The sequence below is a fragment of the Haematobia irritans genome, chromosome 2, assembly GCF_050003625.1.
Source record: "Haematobia irritans isolate KBUSLIRL chromosome 2, ASM5000362v1, whole genome shotgun sequence".
Lineage (NCBI taxonomy): Eukaryota > Metazoa > Arthropoda > Insecta > Diptera > Muscidae > Haematobia > Haematobia irritans.
Window position 1 is genome coordinate 68,770,299 of NC_134398.1, and position 5,915 is coordinate 68,776,213.

Below are 5,915 nucleotides of genomic sequence, written 5' to 3' on the forward strand. Positions count from 1 at the left end.
AGAAAAAAGCTCGCCCGGTTCTAAAAATTTGATCTTTACACTAATACTTTGTAATGTTGTTGTGGGTTTATAATTCCATTTTCATGTGCGTGGAGTTATGCCAACTGCGATTGCATAGGCTTTTCTTTTTAACTGATTTCCTGCCATCTCCACACTTCGGCTGTTGGATAATGTGTTACTTACCATCTGGCAATATTGTCCAACGAGAATGGACACGTGTTTGTTTACCCCTTTTTAAAAGAAAACCAGCCAATCAATTCCATCCCCATATAGGCACAAAATGTGAAGAGGATTATCACGCACATGTTATATCAACGTTGGTACTGGGCGGTGGTACTTTGATTTTGTCTTCCGACTTAATCTCAGTCTGCGTAGGTCCTTTGGTTACCAAGCCGATATAAACCAAAACTAATAGAAAATTGATAGTACACCTGGAACTATTCGTTATTCTTCGTTGGAAGTATGATGGCATATTTTGCGTGGGAATCGAGATGTTGTTGATTCCCATTGTGCCCACCCATGAATCATGTCTACCATGATCCCCTTTGGACTGCCCAATAGAATCTATGACAGGCCCCTGAAATGTAGTGGCGATAACCCTCCTACCTTACCTTAGAAAATTCAAAACGGATTCATATTAAAGTCTTTCACACGAATTTCAATTTCAAAATGTACATTATTTTATTTGTAACCCTTTCTAATCCAAAGAAAATCTTATTACTAATTATGATTCCTAATATGCGGGGTCCACATTGTGACGATAACGATAATTTTGAAAATTCACCCAAGTTTAACTTTGCGCAAAACACAGTGACTTATACTAATGCCTTTTATGTTGATTCAATGCCATAGGGCCCGTACGACAGTTATACGAATATAAAGTTAAGAATATAAATTCAGATCGTATATATATATATATATATATATATATATATATATATATATATATATATATATATATATATATATATATATATATATATATATATATATATATATATATATATATATATATATATATATATATATATATATATATATATATATATATATATATATATATATATATATATATATATTCGTATTCGAAGAAAAATTTAATGTTTTGAGATAAATGTTCGGATGTTTATTTCATAATAAATCGAAAAGTATGCAGTTAATAGTGAAAAGCAATTACAACCAAATATATTCATGTGAATTCTATCGTTGAGGCTGTGATTCGACGCTGGGTTGATAGCATTCTTTCATCCGACAGGAAGGTTTTAAAGTCGCAATATCTTGGTGGCTTATTATGATTGCCCAGCTTGGAAACGTTTCCTGCAAAAGAGTTGCTTGTGTGACACGTAACTGTTTTAAAAGTTAGAGTTGTCCAGTTCAACACAAACCAGCTCCAACCATAAAACAAGTTTATTTGTGAAAAAATCCAGTAACTCCGCAAGGCCACTAACCAAACTAAACAGTCGTGCATTGAGAATAGATGACCCTCAGACAAAACAATTTTGCATTTTGACATATACGCCGAGGGGGAAATGAGCCTCATTTGTTGTTTCCCAATAAACACAGGATGAGCGTTTTTCAAATGCAACAACTTTTCAGTTTGAGGGTAAATATAATTTTCAACATAAATTCAACTTGACTTGAAATAGCTCATCTTCAATACATCTTCAAATTGATTGCGAATTACTTCCAATTTGCCAAACTGTTGACGAAATCTTTGAAAAGGTGTTGAAGATAATATGAGAAAACTTTGACAAAACACTACCCTAAAATGCAACGAAAAAACCATGTGGTTTTCAATACTTATTTGTGCAACGAAGTTCGTGGTCAATTGCAAGAAATAAAAAAATGGAAAATTTAAGCAAATAACCAAATAGTTTATAAAAATACGTAAGTGAAAATAATAAATGAAATAAAACTTTAAGGAAGTCACTAAATGTATATCTCTTTGCAGAAAACTAAAATTATGGATTCTACGTTCTTGAAAACATTAAAACGCTGACCGATGAAAAAATGGTGGACAATTAACTGGAACTGCTTCAAATAGTTTATAATAATTGGTACGTCAATATGAAAAATTAAATCAACACTTTAGAGAAATCACTAAATTTAAATATCTTTGCAGAAAACTAAAATCTTTGGATGCAACATTCTTGCAAACATTAAGAAGCTGACCAATGAAAAATGAGTGGCTTATCGACAAGAAAAAGTTTCGAGAAATATTACAAATGCAACCAATTAAAATTGTTAAAAACAACAAATTGTTGAAATCAACAACTTCTGGATGAAAATGTGCATCACATCGTCAGTTTAATTCATATGCTATTATCAGTTTAAAATGGATATTTTGTGAATTCGTTCTGCTGGAAATCAATTCTAACACGCGGTCCAGTACGTTCCTAATTTCAAATTGCCCGCATGTTAATAAATTTTAATGCTGTTTTATGACACCAAAAGGAAGGAAAACGAATTATCAATGCAAAAGTGTTTACTAATAATGTTTAAGATATTTAAAGTTTTGTTGTGTTTTTTTTTTTTGTTCTTATTTGTTGATATGTTTAATAAGATTATTATTTATCAATTGGTATTGTAGTGTATTATGTAGTGTAGTGTATTATTATATATTTTATTTTGATGAAAATGAATAAATTATACAAAATACATAAAATTTTGGCTTTGACTTTCAATTTGAAGTGGGGATATCATTCATACAAATTCAGTTTGAAAAGAATTTGCAACGATGTTAATTTTGAATTTGACTCGCATCGAAAATTGTTTGACAAATTATTGAGTAGCGATGCATTTCACTCTGAGGATAACACTTGAGATATTATTGCTAATGTGTTGAATTTCACTGTTGAGGGTAATGTCTGTTTTTTGTTGAGAACGCGATTTTCTCAACAATTTCTCAACTTGAATATTACCCTAATCCTTTGAAAAAATGTTTGAAGAATTGTTGAAATTTAGCATTTTTCAAACATTTGTGTTTATTGGGTTGTTATTGTTATTGCTAGAAAAGTACGCGAACACAAAGATTATAGAAGAGGAAGATGGGAGATTGGCTACTGAGCACATCAAACTATTTACCACATTAGTTTAATACTCGAACATAGCATTAAAATGCAAATAAAAAGAAATTAAGAGCACGAAATAAATTTCGATAAAGGGGAAAATGTAATTTTTTTTTATTTTTGCCTAAAATTTAACATTGTTTCATTAAGAAAATTACATTTTTCTTTTAAAAAATAAAATCGAAAAACAACTAAAAGGTTACAAACATGTATTAAACTAATCTGGTAAATGCAACATTTGGTATGGCGCAAGCCAATCTCCCATCTTCCTCTTTTATTATCATTGCGCGATTCCTATAAATAAAAATAGTTTACAAAATAAAATTTTTATTATTTAATGTTTCTGAGATATCCTTATAAAAATATAAGGATATGTCAGGAACTGCTTTATTAAAAAATTTTTAATCTCTATGTTCGAATTCAGGAGATGAAAATACATCAAAAGCAAAAAAAAAACAAACAAAAATAAATCCTGGACAACAATCCCCCTCAACTTCTGTTAGCTATTTCAACTAACGCAGTTTGCTACTTTAGCAGCGATGTTTGTCAAAAACTTTTAGCAAACACGTTTGCTAATTCAGCAGCATTTGTTTGCTATTGTAGCTGTAAAAAATGTTTGCTGTTTCAACTAACGAATGTTTGCTGAAACAACTACATGCTACTGCTGTCCCTTTCAAACTGCTGTTTTAGCAAACATTTTTGCTATTATGAGTAACAAAATTCTTTGGGTGTACTGTCTTGTTCCGCGAGGCTACACGGATGAAAAAGACTGTTTTTCATATGTTTGGCTATAAACATTATATGTTTGGAACACAAATTTTTAAACACAATATTTTTGAGTGCAAGCATATAATGTTCATAAACTAGCATAACATGTTTGGGACATATATGTTAATATGTTAGAACATATTATGTTTGGGACATAAAATGTTTGTAAATATAATATGCTTGGATGCAAACATATATTAATTTAGAAATAGCCTATAAACATATATGTGTTTAGTAGCTTGGAGCGCTATTTAACAGGGAGCGATATTGAAATAAGTTGGTGGTTGTTGCTTGTTATTACAAAATTAACATTTTATTTTTCCTTGGGCAATTGATCAGCTACTTCTTTGATCCTTACAAACTGTGTGGTCCGCTGTTCGAATCCCCGTCCGGCAAAAAGTAAAATTAAAATAAAAAAAAATCATAAAATTGAATAATTTCTTCTACAATGTTTGTATTACAGAAAAAGGTGCTAAGAACTAAAAAATCTCGTGGAAGTGAGAAAGATGTCGGGGAATATACAATTGGGCAGAAACAAAATTTTGAGCATTCAGGTCGAAAAACTATGTTGTTAGCACCTATATTACTTGTTTATTTTCATAATTCATTATGATTGTAAATATATAAATAAATAAATAAGATTTTGAGCACAATATTGTTTGGGAGAATTTTTTTTAAGCATATACTATTTTTGGGTGCAAAATGCTTCCAAACATATTATATGGTCACATAATAACATATTGTTTTTTGGAAGACAACATTATTGAATTTGGATGCAAAAAAACAAAATGTTTGGAACTTAGACTACCCAAACATATATTGTTTAGACCAATATGCTTTCAAACATACACCCAGAAAAAAGTGACCCCTTCTTTAAGTTAAAATTAACTCATTGTGAAGAAAGTTGAACTTCGTATAGCGCCAAAGACATTTTTATTTGTTTGAACGATGTGATTTTCGTAGAAATTAGGAATAATGCATTCCATATATTAGTTAACATTTTCCTATATTTATATACCACTATACTACAGAATGAAAAAATTTAACTAATTTGAATTCATATATGGAATGATTTTATTGAAATTTTTTCATTCATTTCGACAAATCTTACACATTTGTGGTAAAACTTTTACTTCATAATTAGAACTGCTTACCTTCGTTTTTAAATACAATTTTATTTATTTCTATAAGCAATTTTATCTTCAATAAAAGACATGTTTTATTAATATATTGAATATATTTATTAAGAATCAACAGCATCGAATCTCTTTGAAATATTAGTTTATTCCCTGCCAACATTTTTTGAATTTGGGGGCGCTTCTGAGAATCCCCACTACGTCGAAAACAGTCGTATACGTTATCCAAAACCCCTCGGAAAAGCGCCGTCACTATTGAGAAGTTGTACCACGCCAAGTTACTACAAAAAAGTATCGCATGAGTGCAATTATTAGGAGCCCTTCTGGATACATTTAGAAGGACGCCAATAAGAGCCCCTTCAAACAATCAGACAAAGTGCATTTTAAGATAGTTGTAAAAGAATCATTGTGGTCAAGTAAAACACGATTGTTTAGATGTTTATTAATTTTATTAAACATTTATAAATTCTCATAAATATAACATTTATACGGCTATCACATCATATTTAACACATTTTTATGCATTAATAAGAGATTGATGTTGAGTTACAAGTTAAATGTTGTAGCGTCTATCAGCCAGTACTTTTATTCCCAATGGAGGCAGCGTGTCTGGAAAAATATTTGAAAAACTATCACTTTATTCCATTTGGAAAGTCAAAAATTGTTCACCAATTTACTTTTCACAATTTTAAGCGAAATAACTATGTTTTCAGCACTTTATTTTCGTTTTCATTGAAATAAATTATAATAAGCCAGTTGCGCTTGGCGTTTCACAAAATATAAAATGGCTCTTGTAACAATAGTGATGGCAAAATACTTTCATGCGAATAGTGATGGCAAAATACTATCACAGTTGGCGATTGTTGCAGTGTCACTTACGAGTCTGTGGTAGCGATGAGGATGAAATGGAACATTGAAATGCTGGCAGGGTTATTCCACTATT

General features: G+C 30.4%; 1 long non-coding RNA gene across 1 annotated transcript; it reads left to right on the forward strand.

Annotated features, from left to right (window-relative positions):
* Positions 1 to 1,918: 1,918 nt before the first annotated feature.
* On the forward strand, positions 1,919 to 2,453 carry LOC142227648 (uncharacterized). The gene is made up of 2 exons (XR_012719945.1): positions 1,919 to 2,057; positions 2,123 to 2,453. It is a non-coding gene; the product is annotated as an uncharacterized LOC142227648 (long non-coding RNA).
* The last annotated feature ends 3,462 nt before the right edge of the window (positions 2,454 to 5,915 follow it).